We start from the raw sequence: 17,174 nt of genomic DNA, 5'->3' as shown, positions 1-17,174 counted from the left end.
TTTATGATTTAACCAATAAAGTTGCTGTCTCTCTTAGAAAACCCATTTTCATACTGACCCAGGGAATTCTGAGGTAATAGAGGGGGGTCCTCCAGCCAGGACCCCCAACTATTACCCAGAATGGGAAAAGACTAAAAGCAGAGCCTCTTGTTCTAGAAGATGTGACCTCTAGTGGCCAATTACAGTACAGATACTTCTATCTACTGTCTGCAGTGACATCTAGTGGCCAGGTAGAGTACTGATACTTCCATCTACTGTCTGCAGTGACATCTAGTGGCCAGGTACAGAACTGATACTTCCATCTACTGTCTGCAGTGAGCTCTAGTGGCCAGGTACAGTACTGATACTTCCATCTACTGTCTGCAGTGACCTCTAGTGGCCTGGTATAGTACAGATACTTCCATCTCTGTCTGCAGTTACCTCTAGTGGCCAGGTATAGTACAGATACTTCCATCTACTGTCTGCAGTGACCTCTAGTGGCCAGGGACAGTACTGATACTTCAATCTACTGTCTGCAGTGACCTCCAGTGGCCAAGTACAGTACAGACACTTCCAGCTACTACTACCTGCAGTGACCTCTAGTGGCCAGGTATAGTACTGATACTACCATCTACTGCCTGCAGTGACCTCTAGTGGCCAATTACAGTACAGATACTTCTATCTACGGTCTGCAGTGACATCTAGTGGCCAGGTACAGTACTGATACTTCTATCTGCTGTCTGCAGTGACCTCAAGTGGCCAGGTACAGTACAGATACTTTCATCTACTGTCTGCAGCGACCTCTAGTAGCCAGGTACAGTATAAATACTTCCATTTACCATCTGCGGTGACCTCTAGTGGTCAGGTAATGTACATATATTTCCATCTCCTCTCTCTGATTACCTCTAGTGGCCAGGTACAGTACTGATACTTCCATCTACTGTCTGCAGTGAACTCTAGTGGCCAGGTACAGTACAGATACTTCCATTTACTGTCTGCAGTGACATCTAGTGGCCAGGTACAGTACAGATACTTCCATTTACTGTCTGCAGTGACCTCTAGTGGCCAGGTACAGTACAGATACTTCCATCTACTGTCTGCAGTGACCTCTAGTGGCCAGGTATAGTACAGATACTTCCATCTTCTGTCTGCAGTGACCTCTAGTGGCCAGGTACAGTACAGATACTTCCATCTACTGTCTGCAGTGACCTCTAGTGGCCAGGTACAGTACTGATACTTCCATCTACTATTTGCAGTGACCTCTAGTAGCCAGGTACAGTACAGATACTTCCATCTACTATTTGCAGTGACCTCTAGTAGCCAGGTACAGTACTGATACTTCCATCTACTGTCTGCAGTGACCTCTAGTGGACAGGTACAGTACAGATACTTCCATCTTCTGTCTGCTGTGACCTCTAGTGGCCAGGTACAATACTGATACTTCAATCTACTGTCTGCTGTGACCTCTAGTGGCCAGGTACAGTGCTCTTACTTCCATCTCCTGCCTGCAGTGACATCTAGTGGCCAGGTACATTACCGATACTTCCACCTACTGTTTGCAGTGACCTCTAGTGGCCAGGTACAGTACTGATGCTTCCATCTACTGCCTGCAGTGACCTCTAGTGCCCAATACAGTACTGATGCTTCCATCTACTGCCTGCAGTGACCTTTAGTGCCCAGGTACAGTCCAGATCCTTCCATCTACTGCCTGCCTGGCCACTACCTCTAGGGGCCAGGTACAGTACAAATACTTCCATTTACCATCTGCGGTGACCTGTAGTGACCTCTAGTGGTCAGGTAATGTACAGATATTTCCATCTCCTCTCTCTGATGACCTCTAGTGGCCAGGTACAGTACAGATACTTCCATCTACTGTCTGCAGTGACCTCTAGTGGCCAGGTACAGTACTGATACTTCAATCTACTGTCTGCAGTGACCTCTAGTGGCCAGGTACAGTACAGATACTTCCATCTTCTGTCTGCAGTGACCTCTAGTGGCCAGGTACAGTACAGATACTTCCATCTACTATTTGCAGTGACATCTAGTGGCCAGGTACAGTACAGATACTTCCATCTACTGCCTGCAGTGACTTCTAGTGGCCAGGTACAGTACTAATACTTCCATCTACTATTTGCAGTGACATCTAGTTGCCAGGTATAGTACAGATACTTCCATCTACTGTCTGCAGTGACCTCTAGTGGCCAGGGACAGTGCTGATACTTCCATCTACTGCCTGCAGTGACCTTTAGTGACCAAGTACAGTACAGATACTTCCAGCTACTACTACCTGCAGTGACCTCTAGTGGCCAGGTACAGTACAGATACTTCCATCTACTGCCTGCAGTGACTTCTAGTGGCCAGGTACAGTACTAATACTTCCATCTACTATTTGCAGTGACATCTAGTGGCCAGGTATAGTACTGATACTTCCATCTACTGTCTGCAGTGACCTCTTATGGCCAGGTACAGTACAGATACTTCCATCTACTGTCTGCAGTGACCTCTAGTGGCCAGGTACAGTACAGATACTTCCATCTACTGCCTGCAGTGACTTCTAGTGGCCAGGTACAGTACAGATCCTTCCATCTACTACTTGCAGTGACCTCTAGTGGCCAGGTATAGTACAGATACTTCCATCTACTGCCTGCAGTGAACTCTAGTGGCCAGGTACAGTACAGATACTTCCATCTACTATTTGCAGAGACCTCTAGTAGCCAGGTACAGTACTGATACTTCCATCTACTGTCTGCAGTGACCTCTAGTGGCCAGGTACAGATACTTCCATCTACTGCCTGCAGTGACCTCTAGTGGCCAGGTATAGTACAGATACTTCCATCTACTGCCTGCAGTGACTTCTAGTGGCCAGGTACAGTACAGATACTTCCATCTACTACTTGCAGTGACCTCTAGTAGCCAGGTATAGTACATATACTTCCATCTACTGCCTGCAGTGACCTCTAGTGGCCAGGTACAGTACAGATACTTCCATCTACTATTTGCAGTGACCTCTAGTAGCCAGGTACAGTACTGATACTTTCATCTACTGCCTGCAGTGACCTCTAGTGGCCAGGTATAGTACAGATACTTCCATCTTCTGTCTGCAGTGACCTGTGGTGGCCAGGAACAGTACTGATACTTCCATCTACTGTCTGCAGTGACCTCTAGTGGCCAGGTACAGTACTGATACTTCCATCTTCTGTCTGCAGTGACCTCTAGTGGCCAGGTACAGTACATATACTTCCATCTACTATTTTCAGTGACCTCTAGTAGCCAGGTACAGTACTGATACTTCCATCTACTGTCTGCAGTGACCCCTAGTGGCCTGGTACAGTACAGATACTTTCATCTTCTGTCTGCAGTGACCTCTAGTGGCCAGGTACAGTACAGATACTTCCATCTACTATTTTCAGTGACCTCTAGTGGCCAGGTACAGTACAGATACTTCCATCTTCTTTCTGCAGTGACCTCTAGTGGCCAGGAACAGTACTGATACTTCTATCTTCTGTCTGCAGTGACCTCTAGTGGCCAGTGTTCAGCACTCGGGAGGTCTCAGTGGGCTGAATCAGGTCTCCCTACTGCTGTTTATAGTGGAGGAGGCCGGGTCATGATCTCATCTGTTCTTTATGGTTTCTGTGACTTCTCCGAGTCAAAACTTTTTGTATTAAGTATTTGTAAATAATAAAGAAATCTATAAGCTCTCAACTATGAAGAAAAAACTGCTCAACTTTATGCAAGCCCAGAGGCTGCAGCTGGAGATGGGGATAGTCAGGGCCTGAGCTGAATGTAATAATTGTGCTTATCAGGGTAGTGAGAGGCGCCGGATACTGTGAGGGGCAGTTATCTAGAAATAATAGTTGCCCTTATTAGGGCAGTGATAGTAAATTGTTTTTGTGCCCATACCGTCTCTTCTCGCACTAACAATAACCACGTGTGTGCCCATACTGTCTCCTATGCAGTAACCACGTGTGTGCCCATACTGTCTCCTATGCAGTAACCACGTGTGCGCCCATACTGTCTCCTAGCGCAGTAACAATAACCACGTGTGTGCCCATACTGTCTCCTAGCGCAGTAACAATAACCACGTGTGTGCCCATACTGTCTCCTAGCACACTAACAATAACCACATGTGCGCCCATACTGTCTCCTATGCAGTAACCACGTGTGTGCCCATACTGTCTCCTAGCACAGTAACAATAACCACGTGTGTGCCTATACTGTCTGCTAGCGCAGTAACAATAACCACGTGTGTGCCCATACTGTCTCCTAGCGCAGTAACAATAACCACGTGTGTGCCCATACTGTCTTCTAGCGCAGTAACAATAACCACGTGTGTGCCCATACTGTCTCCTAGCGCTGTAACAATAACCACGTGTGTGCCCATACTGTCTCCTAGCACACTAACAATAACCACATGTGCGCCCATACTGTCTCCTATGCAGTAACCACGTGTGTGCCCATACTGTCTCCTAGCACAGTAACAATAACCACGTGTGTGCCTATACTGTCTGCTAGCGCAGTAACAATAACCACGTGTGTGCCCATACTGTCTCCTAGCGCAGTAACAATAACCACGTGTGTGCCCATACTGTCTTCTAGCGCAGTAACAATAACCACGTGTGTGCCCATACTGTCTCCTAGCGCTGTAACAATAACCACGTGTGTGCCCATACTGTCTCCTATGCAGTAACAATACCCACGTGTGTGCCCATACTGTCTCCTAGCGCAGTAACAATAACCACGTGTGTGCCCATACTGTCTCCTAGCGCAGTAACAATAACCACGTGTGTGCCCATACTGTCTCCTTGCGCAGTAACAATAACCACGTGTGTGCCCATACTGTCTCCTAGCGCAGTAACAATAACCACGTGTGTGCCCATACTGTCTCCTAGCGCACTAACAATAACCACGTGTGCGCCCATACTGTCTCCTATGCAGTAACCACGTATGTGCCCATACTGTCTCCTAGCGGAATAACAATAACCACGTGTGTGCCCATACTGTCTCCTAGCACAGTAACACGCAGTAACAATAACCACGTGTGTGCCCATACTGTCTCCTAGCGCAGTAACAATAACCACGTGTGTGCCCATACTGTCTCCTAGCACAGTAACACGCAGTAACAATAACCACGTGTGTGCCCATACTGTCTCCTAGCGCAGTAACAATAACCACGTGTGCCCATACTGTCTCCTAGCGCAGTAACAATAACCACGTGTGTGCCCATACTGTCTCTTAGCGCATTAACAATAACCACGTGTGTGCCCATACTGTCTCCTAGCGCAGTAACAATAACCACGTGTGTGCCCATACTGTCTCCTAGCGCACTAACAATAACCACGTGTGCGCCCATATTGTCTCCTATGCAGTAACCACGTGTGTGCCCATACTGTCTCCTATAAAGTAACAATAACCACGTGTGTGCCCATACTGTCTCCTATGCAGTAACAATAACCACATGTGTGCCCATACTGTCTCCTATACAGTAACAGTAACCACGTGTGTGCCCATACTGTCTCCTAGCGCAGTAACAATAACCACGTGTGCGCCCATACTGTCTCCTATGCAGTAACAGTAACCACGTGTGTGCCCATACTGTCTCCTAGCACAGTAACAATAACCACGTGTGTGCACATACTGTCTCCTAGCGCAGTAACAATAACCACGTGTGTGCCCATACTGTCTCCTATGCAGTAACAATAACCACGTGTGTGCCCATACTGTCTCCTAGCACAGTAACACGCAGTAACAATAACCACGTGTGTGCCCATACTGTCTCCTAGCGCAGTAACAATAACCACGTGTGCCCATACTGTCTCCTAGCGCAGTAACAATAACCACGTGTGTGCCCATACTGTCTCTTAGCGCATTAACAATAACCACGTGTGTGCCCATACTGTCTCCTAGCGCAGTAACAATAACCACGTGTGTGCCCATACTGTCTCCTAGCGCACTAACAATAACCACGTGTGCGCCCATATTGTCTCCTATGCAGTAACCACGTGTGTGCCCATACTGTCTCCTATACAGTAACAATAACCACGTGTGTGCCCATACTGTCTCCTATGCAGTAACAATAACCACATGTGTGCCCATACTGTCTCCTATACAGTAACAGTAACCACGTGTGTGCCCATACTGTCTCCTAGCGCAGTAACAATAACCACGTGTGCGCCCATACTGTCTCCTATGCAGTAACAGTAACCACGTGTGTGCCCATACTGTCTCCTAGCACAGTAACAATAACCACGTGTGTGCACATACTGTCTCCTAGCGCAGTAACGATAACCACGTGTGTGCCCATACTGTCTCCTAGCGCAGTAACAATAACCACGTGTGTGCCCATACTGTCTCCTAGCGCACTAACAATAACCACGTGTGCGCCCATATTGTCTCCTATGCAGTAACCACGTGTGTGCCCATACTGTCTCCTATAAAGTAACAATAACCACGTGTGTGCCCATACTGTCTCCTAGCGCAGTAACAATAACCACGTGTGTGCCCATACTGTCTCCTATGCAGTAACAGTAACCACGTGTGTGCCCATACTGTCTCCTAGCACAGTAACAATAACCACGTTTGTGCCCATACTGTCTCCTAGCACAGTAACAATAACGACGTGTGCGCCCATACTGTCTTCTAGCGCAGTAACAATAACCACGTGTGTGCCCATACTGTCTCCTAGCACAGTAACAATAACCATGTGTGCCCATACTGTCTCCTAGCGCAGTAACAATAACCACGTGTGCGCCCATACTGTCTCCTATGCAGTAACAGTAACCACGTGTGTGCCCATACTGTCTCCTAGCACAGTAACAATAACCACGTGTGTGCCCATACTGTCTCCTAGCACAGTAACAATAACGACGTGTGCGCCCATACTGTCTTCTAGCGCAGTAACAATAACCACGTGTGTGCCCATACTGTCTCCTAGCGCTGTAACAATAACCACGTGTGTGCCCATACTGTCTCCTAGCGCAGTAACAATAACCACGTGTGTGCCCATACTGTCTCCTAGCGCAGTAACAATAACCACGTGTGTGCCCATACTGTCTCCTAGCGCTGTAACAATAACCACGTGTGTGCCCATACTGTCTCCTATGCAGTAACAGTAACCACGTGTGTGCCCATACTGTCTCCTAGCGCAGTAACAATAACCACGTGTGTGCCCATACTGTCTCCTATGCAGTAACAGTAACCATGTGTGTGCCCATACTGTCTCCTAGCACAGTAACAATAACCACGTGTGCGCCCATACTGTCTCCTAGCGCAGTAACAATAACCACATGTGCGCCCATACTGTCTCCTAGCGCAGTAACAATAACCACATGTGCGCCCATACTGTCTCCTAGCGTAGCAATAACTGCGTTTACATATGCATACTGTCTTCTAACTGCAAGTGTGTATAAATGAAAAACATAGAAAAGGGACAGGGACGTGGCCGTGGTGCTGCCGGCGGTGATGGAGCTGGTGGTACAGGGAGACAACGTGTTACATCTATGCCTGCTACACCTTCAGGTACCAGGGTCTGCAACGTATTCTTGTACGCCACAATAGTGCTGTTGGAATGGAGAGGCCAGTGATGTTGAGGCATTGGTAGAGTAAGTCACAAACAGTGCCACAAGTTCCATCAGATTGTCTTCCACCCTCTAAACCTCTGCTGAAAGAGCAGAGGCCTCAACCTCATCCCATTTCTCAATAGCAAGGTCTTCTCAGCCACAAGTCATGATGGAACGGTCACTAATGCTCTATGATGACTCTCCTAGCTGGGATTCTATGGTCTATCCACCTGACCCTGCCACAATTGCAGACATAGAGTTCACAGATGCCCAACAGCTTGTGGTGGTAGATGAGGATGTGGACCATGGCAGGATATCTACCATGGGGATAAAACCCAAGTGCCAACTGCTGTGGCTTTCTGCAGTGTGGAGACTGACAAAGGTGCTGAGGTGCTGATGGAAGACAATCTGAGGGTTGCTGACGAGGTTCTAGACCCAACATGGATTGAAGATAATGATAGTTCGGAGGAAGAGGTGGTGGCTACACAGCCCCAGGTAGCCAGAAAAAGGTGGAGAAGGGTGAAAAGGCGCAGCGGGCAGACCATAGCCAAGACGTCGCCTGCTACTGCCCACCACGCCCAGGGACTGAGCACACAAAAGCCGGCTCAGAGGATCTGCCAGGTGAGGCATTTTTTTAAGCAGTGTGTCAAAGACATAACACAGGTTATTTGTACGCTGTGCCACCAGTCCATTAGTGGCAAAGTGCACATCACAACTGATACATGGACAAGCAAACATGGGCAGAGACGTTACATCTCTAACTGCTCCCTGGATTAACATAGTGGGGGCTGGGCCGGAGGCGGGAAACGCCTTGGCGCATTTGTTTCCACCACGCAGGATTGCCTCCTACTCCGTTTCCTCCTCTCCTGCCGTCTCATCCAGTCAGCGCAGCACCTGCACCATCAGTGGGGAAATGGCAGCCGGCTGTGCTGACGCTCATCTGTTTTGGCGAAAAATCGCACACTACCAAGGAGTCGTGGGATGGGATCGAAAGGCAGACAGATGAGTGGTTGCTGCCACTGAACCTTAAAGGGATTCAATAATTAAAATTCAATTTTTTCACCTTAAAACGTAGGAATAGCCTTAAGAAAGGCTATTCTTCTCCTACCTTTAGATGTCTTCCCTGCGCCGCTGTTCGTTGGAAATTCAGTTTTTCTGTATGCAAATGAGTTCTCTCACAGCACTGGGGGCGGTCACCAATGCTGCAAGAGAACTCTCCAGCGCCACCTCTATCTTTGCCTGGAACGGCCTCTCCCTGCATCTTCTTCCAGCGCTGGCCTCAAACTTCTAGGCTTGTGCAGTCGGCTCTGCCATCGGGCCTCGGGCAGGGCTGACTCCGGATACCAGCGGCCATTTTCTTGTGGATGCTTACCCCAGCTTACTATGTAAGCAGCACCAAGAAAATGGCCGCTTACACCAGTTTACTTCAGGCCATGAAGGAGGATGTAGGGGTAGTATAGAAGAAAGCAGAGGAAGAGAATAATGCCCATTTACACAGGTGTCAAGCCAGTCCACATATGGCTCGCAGGGTGGGTTGCTGGACCAACAGCGGTCATTGTCCAGCCATAGGACAGTTTTGGAGGAGGAGCAGGGGTTTACCTCCCAGCAGGGTGGCATCCAGCTCGGCTCAAAGGCATCACTGGAACGTGGCTGGGGGGATGTAGAGGAGACACCTCTCACAGAGGACAGCTTGTCTTTGCCTCTGAGCAGTCTGCCTCACATGAGCCACTACATGCTCCAGTGTCTGCGCAATGACCGCAGAGTTCCTGCATACTCAATAGTGCCGATTACTGGGCGGCCACCCTGCTGGATCCCCACTATAAGGATAACATGTGACATTGAGAGCTCATTGGCAGTACAAGGCCGAGGAGAAGGAAGAAGTCACCAGCACAGCAGGGTGACACAGCAGCACCATCTCAAAAGGGAGGGTCAGCATGGCCACAATGATACACCTTGTTCAATTCTCCGCAACATCCACCACCATCGGATACAGTCCATAGTACCAGAAGGCAGAACTTGACTCACATGGTGGATGAGTATCTGTCGACACGACTCCTGGTACTGAGTGATTGGTTCTCCCTGTTCAATTTCTGGGTTGGTAAATTAGACACGGGGCCAGGGCTTGCCCTCTATGCCTTGGAGGTGCTGGCCTGCTCTGCAGCAAATGTCCTATCAGAACGCGTGTTCCGCACCACTGGGGGGTGTCATCACCGGCAACAGAATCCGCCAATCCTTAGGCATCGTGGATATACTCATTAAGATGAACCAAGCATGTATCCCACAAGACTTGTGTGTGCCAGTGCCCGAGTGAGTGGTTAATGTGCTGGCTACATCCACCTCCTCCCCCTGTACCTCTACCACTTGTTTCAAAATTATTATTTTATTTGTTTTTAATTTTTTTTATTTTCATTTATTTATTATCTTAAGTACTTTCCCTGCCCCATTTTTTTGCAGGGCACTTGCCCTGTTATTAACCTCATTTTGCAGCCTTCTACCCCTTACTATCCCCATTACAGCTATTTTTGGGTCACCAAGTTTGGCTCCACACCGATTTCAATGGGGTTCGGGTTCATGTCAAGTTTAGGTACCTGAACTGAACTTACCTGAACGTTCGGTCGAGCTTATCAAATTTGAACTTTGACGGGTTCGCTCAATACTAGTTATATATACTATGATCAGTGACGGTGAACCTTTAAAGGGGCTCTATCAGCATGAACCCTGAATGGCCGCCCAGCGTGCACGATGCGTAAGTAGATCATTCTTCTTTAGGTTTTGCTGATAGAGCCCCTTTAAGAGATTAAGTAGTGCCCAAACTGCAACCCAAAACCCACTAAATCACAAAACGCTGAAATCGCAATTTAACCTTATTACTATGCAGATCCACAATTGTGGACAGTTACAGACTCGCAAAATACAGTTGTGTGAATGGGGCTTTATAGAGCTTTCAATAATATAAAACAACTTTGTACTGAAAGGTTATAGTCTGCATTTGGTATTTTTGAACAATTAATATTCACTACTTACATTGCACAGGATCTGTTTTATAGTGACCGGGCAATGTTATCACCGCCTGTTATCACGTCTGCTATAAAACAGATACTGTGCGATATAAATACACAGTACAAGTAAGTGAATTCAAAATTCCATGTATTAATCACAAGTGTGCATTCAGTGCAGTAGAGTTAAACGTTTTTCGGTCGGACAAGACCTTCCTCAGACCCTACAGTGTGAACAAAAAAAAAATCATCATTGATTTATGTCCCTAAATGTGTTTTTGATCTGCAGAATTAGTATCACATAAAAAATAATATAAATGAGGTATCTCCATAATCGCACCGACCCGCAGAATAAAGGTCACGTTACTTACACTGTACGCTGAAAGGCGAAAAATGAAAAAGGCAAAACACAATGCCAGAATTGATTTTATTTATTTTTTAAATCCGTTCTGCAGGTTTCCATTTCCTGCACAAAACAGGGCAGGAGACGGAAATCTGCCGACATCTTTCATTTGAATGGGTTTGAAAAGTGTCCGGCCGTGAGCGTTTTATGCTCTTTTTTTTAAAACCGGACACAGTCAGACATACAGGACTCTGTGTTCGGTTTAAAAAAAAAACGGACTCGGCCTGACAGGTTTCCTTCTTCTGCATGGAGAAGACGGAAACCTGATAACGGAGTCCAGACGCTGGTGTGAACCCACCATTAATAAAATGTATTCAATAAGTTGGCGGCACCCAAAAATGGTGTCATTACAAAATGCCTCTCATCCCGCAAACAACAAGCCCTTATATGGCCACGTCACCAAAAAAATAAAGAAAATATAGCATCTAGCAATGTGAAGACAAAACCCCCAAAATCGCCAAATCATTAGAATACAACCAGCAGGAAGGGAATGTATAAGCTGTGTGAGCGAATATCAGGGGACACCCCAGAATTAGAGCTTATGAGGGAACAGACATCAGAAGTGACCCCCAAAGTGATCCCCTCCCTCCCCCACAATAATAGAAACTATTAGGGAAATAGTAAGGAATTTGGTCTTCCCAATGTCCTCCGCACAGCTTTCATATTCCCTCTTCACCATCCGCTGTGCATTCATGTCTGGGACATTAATGCTCTCTACAACCCCCGATAAATTCTTTGAGGGGTGCAGTTTTCAAAATGGGGTCACTCCTTTGGGGAATCCACTTTTCTAGTACCTTACAAGCTCTACAAACATGACATGGCGTCCGGATACCAAACATCTGAATCTGTACTCCAAAAGCCGCATCGCGCTCCTTCCCTTCTGCGCCCTGCTGTGCCCAAACTGCAATTTATGCCCCATGTATGACACTGGTGTACCCGGGATAACGGACGTAATGTCATATGTGGTATATACTGATATTAGGGCACATGTATGACACTGGTGTACCCGGGATAACGGACGTAATGTCATATGTGGTATATACTGATATTAGGGCACATGTATGACACTGGTGTACCCGGGATAACGGACGTAATGTCATATGTGGTATATACTGATATTAGGGCACATGTATGACACTAGTGTACCCGGGATAACGGACGTAATGTCATATGTGGTATATACTGATATTAGGGCACATGTATGACACTGGTGTACCCGGGATAACGGACGTAATGTCATATGTGGTATATACTGATATTAGGGCACATGTATGACACTGGTGTACCCGGGATAACGGACGTAATGTCATATGTGGTATATACTGATATTAGGGCACATGTATGACACTGGAGTGCCCAGGATAATGGACGTAATGTCATATGTGGTATATACTGATATTAGGGCACATGTATGACACTGGTGTACCCGGGATAACGGACGTAATGTCATATGTGGTATATACTGATATTAGGGCACATGTATGACACTGGTGTACCCGGGATAACGGACGTAATGTCATATGTGGTATATACTGATATTAGGGCACATGTATGACACTGGTGTACCCAGGATAACGGACGTAATGTCATATGTGGTATATACTGATATTAGGGCACATGTATGACACTGGTGTACCCGGGATAACGGACGTAATGTCATATGTGGTATATACTGATATTAGGGCACATGTATGACACTGATGTGCCCAGGATACCGTACGTAATGTCATATGTGGTATATACTGATATTAGGGCACATGTATGACACTGGAGTGCCCAGGATAATGGACGTAATGTCATATGTGGTATATACTGATATTAGGGCACATGTATGACACTGATGTGCCCAGGATACCGTACGTAATGTCATATGTGGTATATACTGATATTAGGGCACATGTATGACACTGGTGTACCAGGGATAACGGACGTAATGTCATATGTGGTATATACTGATATTAGGGCACATGTATGACACTGGAGTGCCCAGGATACCGTACGTAATGTCATATGTGGTATATACTGATATTAGGGCACATGTATGACACTGATGTGCCCAGGATACCGTACGTAATGTCATATGTGGTATATACTGATATTAGGGCACATGTATGACACTGGTGTACCCAGGATAATGGACGTAATGTCATATGTGGTATATACTGATATTAGGGCACATGTATGACACTGGAGTGCCCAGGATAATGGACGTAATGTCATATGTGGTATATACTGATATTAGGGCACATGTATGACACTGGAGTACCCGGGATAACGGACGTAATGTCATATGTGGTATAAACTGCTTTTTGAGCACAGCCAGGCACAGAAGGGAAGGATTGCTATTTGTTTTTGGAGCACAGACTTAAGACGTTTTGGTTTTTGGATGCCATGACACTTTTGCAGAGCTGAAATGCCAGTAAAGTGGAATCCCCTGATATGAGAGCTTATTTTGGAAACTACACCCCTGAAGGATTTATCCAGGGTACAGAGATTATTTTTAACCCCCAAGTGTTGCTATAACTTATTGTCCATAAATTAATACGAAGCTGATTATGAGAGGTGAAAATTACAATTTTTCCAGGAATCCGTCATTTCAGTGCGTAATATGTTGTGCCCGACTTGTATCAGAGATGAACGCTTCAGAAGCTGTTGTGCCCGGGATACCTGCTTACCAGTTTTTGGAGTGTGTATCTCTGCTGACATAAGTTGGGCACAACATATTGGGCGTGGAAATGGCACAAAGGCAGGGTCTGGCCTAAGTATCACCCTGTCTTCTAGAAGGAAGGGAGGGTTGGTGACGGTCTGGAGCTCACTAATCCATCTGGCGATGAAAGGGACCTAATAGAAATCTCAGACAGGGTTTCAAAGGGGGACCTAGGCAGTGTGTTAAGTACCAGGTTTAAATCCCAAGGGGGAACTTTAGACTGAACCATCAATCTTCTTTTAAAAGAGGCTCTGATGAACAATCTAATCCAATTTGATACTTGCACCTCGAGAGTGCTGGTCAACAACCTCTTTTCAAGGCCCTTCTGGAGAAAATCCAGGATCTGAGGTATAAAAATTTCCTAAACCCACAAAACTTTTACATAAATTTTTGAGGTAACCCCTTCTACTTTTTAAAAGGGTAACAAAGACCCCCATGGACAACCCACTAGTGGTTAATAACTCCCTTTCAAATTCCATGCCGTCAGGTGAAGTTGGCCAGAACTGGGGTGATAGATGGGACCCTGTTCAAAGGGAGTTGGAACCTCCGTGAGGATCCAAGGATGTATCACAGACAGGATCCTCAGAAGAGAGAACCAGGCTCTCCTTGACCAGAAGGGTGTGGTCAAGATGTCCCTTGCCCGCTCCTCCATCTTTCTGATCACATTCACCTTGTGATCTGTCTTCTCTTGTGTAACTTTCACCCTCTGATATGTAACCATGTTTTATTCATCGTAGAACATCTGACGATTCCAAATCATTGCTTTCTTCCTTTTCTTTACATATTTCATGGCATCCCACCAGTATTTTTTTTCTACTGAGGCTGTAAAACCTACATAAATATGGCATTGCCGAAACTGTAATGACCTGGTGGCGAAAATGCCTGTGACAAAAGCTATCCCTGATGAAATGAGGGGGACTTACTGTGGCTCCCATACATAAGGGGCTGGGTAGACAATCTTCTACAGAGAAAACTCTCGGTTACTGATATTTAAAGGAATCCTATCATTCAGACGACATTTTTTCTAAGTACCATGTCAGAATAGCCTTAAGAAAGGCTATTCTTCTCCTTCCTGTGAGAGAGCTAATTTACATACCGACAAGAACTGGGATTGTAGGCGAACGGCGGCATGGAGAAGACAACGAAAGGTAGGAGAAGAATAGCCTTTCTTAAGACTATTCCAACGTGGTACTTAGAAAAATGTCGTCTAAATGACAGGATCCCTTTAAAGTGTTGCTTAACCAGATGCCATCTGTCCATTAACTATCCATGTCTGGTCTGTCGCCGATCACCTTTACAAGGACCTACCTGAACATCCTTGCAGAGATCAGCAGCTGCCTTCAGTCAGCATATCAGGCCTCCGTGGACATTCCCACCAGACAAGACCCTCAATGGGGACAGCATCAGAAGAAGATGAGTGAATGTCACACCTTTTGATCAAACCATTTTTATTTATTTTTTTTGTTAACTTTTCTGAAAAAATGTAAAACTTTAACAAACAAAGCAAACTGATGAAAGCGAAAAAAAACCAAACGGTCTGTAGTCCACAACAACTGCCTGCAGCGCTGCTTTCAACATTAAAGGGGTATTCCTGCAAACAGAATTATTTTTAAATTTGTAGATAATTAAAAGTTAAAACATTTTTGCAAATATAAGCAATTAAACATTTTGCAGAGTTTTAAAGATTTTCTCTAAATATCTTGTGCTTACAAGTTGTTACCTTGATCAGTTCTAGTTTCCTTCACATTCAGAGAATTCCTTAAAGATTTCACTGATTAAGAACTCGTCTTTCTTCTCAGGCTGTGGAAGTGAGAAAAGCACCATGGTGAGACTGGCAAGTGAGGAGACAAATACAGCGCTGTACTAGAGGAGACCTGGCATCGCTACGCACCTTGACCGGATACTCCTGTGCAGCAAGTAACTGGGCTTCAAGTAATAGCATGGACTCATTGTACATGTAATCCACAATTTCTAAACGGGGAGAAGATTACAGATCAAAAGGAACATTTAGTAAACATACACAAAACAACAGTCCTCAGGTAGCTCCAGATATCTGGGACTACACTGCCCTGTTCACACTTTGCCATGCAGCTTGCTACAGCTCATCACCATGTTCTAGTACTTTCCCAGTAAGTCCCAGCATGGTAAGAGATGATCGGCCGTAACCCCATATCTACGACACAGCAGGAAAGTGACCCCCACTGTTTATGAAGGAGAACCAATATGGCTGCTGGAAAACTTGACTAAGACAGAGACCCAACTTGAGGGAGTTTGTCCTTGGCAGCAGATTACCGGCCTATGTACACACACTGACAATGAAACATACTGCACCCAGATAGAAATGTTGAATGGCACAAAACCCGCCCTTCAGATATGTAAATAATTACAGGTGTTGTCTAATCAGACACTACTTTTGGGTAAGAGAGATGGCTGACTGTTAGATATGCCTCTAATACACGCTCAAAGACATCTTGCCCAGCTCACAGAGTTTAAGAAGAGGGGCATCATTGTACTGATAGAAGTAGGATGCTCATTTCAATGAACTGCCCACCATCTACACCGTTCTGACCTAAGTGTTGGGGGCAGTGGTTATGTGAGGGCACACAGGGTGAACAGACTCCAGATGGCCCAGACATATCACCAGTAGAGGTGTGATTGATCCTCCACATGCCTTTGTATCTCCCCGTCTTCTTGTCCACTATGCAGACTTGGGTAGACATGGAATCTGCTTGGGTCATTTCTAGGTACTTAGCAAAAGGGAATTTGGTGTCATGGTGTCCATCATGTTAGCAACCGGCCAGTCAAAAATTTACAAATGGTGCCAAGACCTTGCAGTCGTGGAGCTACTTGCAACTAACCCTGTCACTGCACTGCCCCTTTATGAGAAAAGCCAGAGATCATGGCACACTCAGCGGTATGTGTGGCTGTCCGCTCTGTCCACAGATACAGTCTATAGAATGGTGAAGCAGGAAGATTTCAGCTTCCTGCTCAATCATTCAGGCAGCTTCTAGTAATGTCTAGTGCAGGACAAGTGAAGGAGATCTGCACACAGCGCCGAGGAACGGGACTGAGTAAGTATTACTTTTATGAATGTAACAGCTACTATGAGGAGGGGCCACTATGGACTGGATTATGAAGGGCGAGGGCCACTGAGGTCTGGATTTAAAAGTGTGGGGGCTACTTCGGAATGGATTATAAAGGGTGAGGGTCACTGAGGACTGGATTATAAAGTGGGGAGGGGCACTTTGGGGATAGCATTAAAAAGTGTGTGGGCTACTGATGACTGTATTATAAAAGGTGGGGGAGCATTTGGGACAACATTAAAAAGGGTGAAGCATTGTGGAAAGCATTACAAAAAGAGTGGGGGGCAATAGGGAGAGCATTATACTGTGTGTGTGGGGGGGGCACTGGAAAGCATTATATGGTTGGGCAACTAAAAATCTGTTTGGACAACTACATTTTACAGTTTAGGAGCCAATGGTCCCTAAGTATTTTTAAGTCTGAAGCACTGACAGTAGGACCCTAGAGCCTCC

The sequence above is a fragment of the Leptodactylus fuscus genome, chromosome 10 (assembly GCF_031893055.1).
Source record: "Leptodactylus fuscus isolate aLepFus1 chromosome 10, aLepFus1.hap2, whole genome shotgun sequence".
Lineage (NCBI taxonomy): Eukaryota > Metazoa > Chordata > Amphibia > Anura > Leptodactylidae > Leptodactylus > Leptodactylus fuscus.
The sequence above is the reverse complement of the archived record's forward strand: the minus strand, read 5'-3'. Positions refer to the sequence as shown.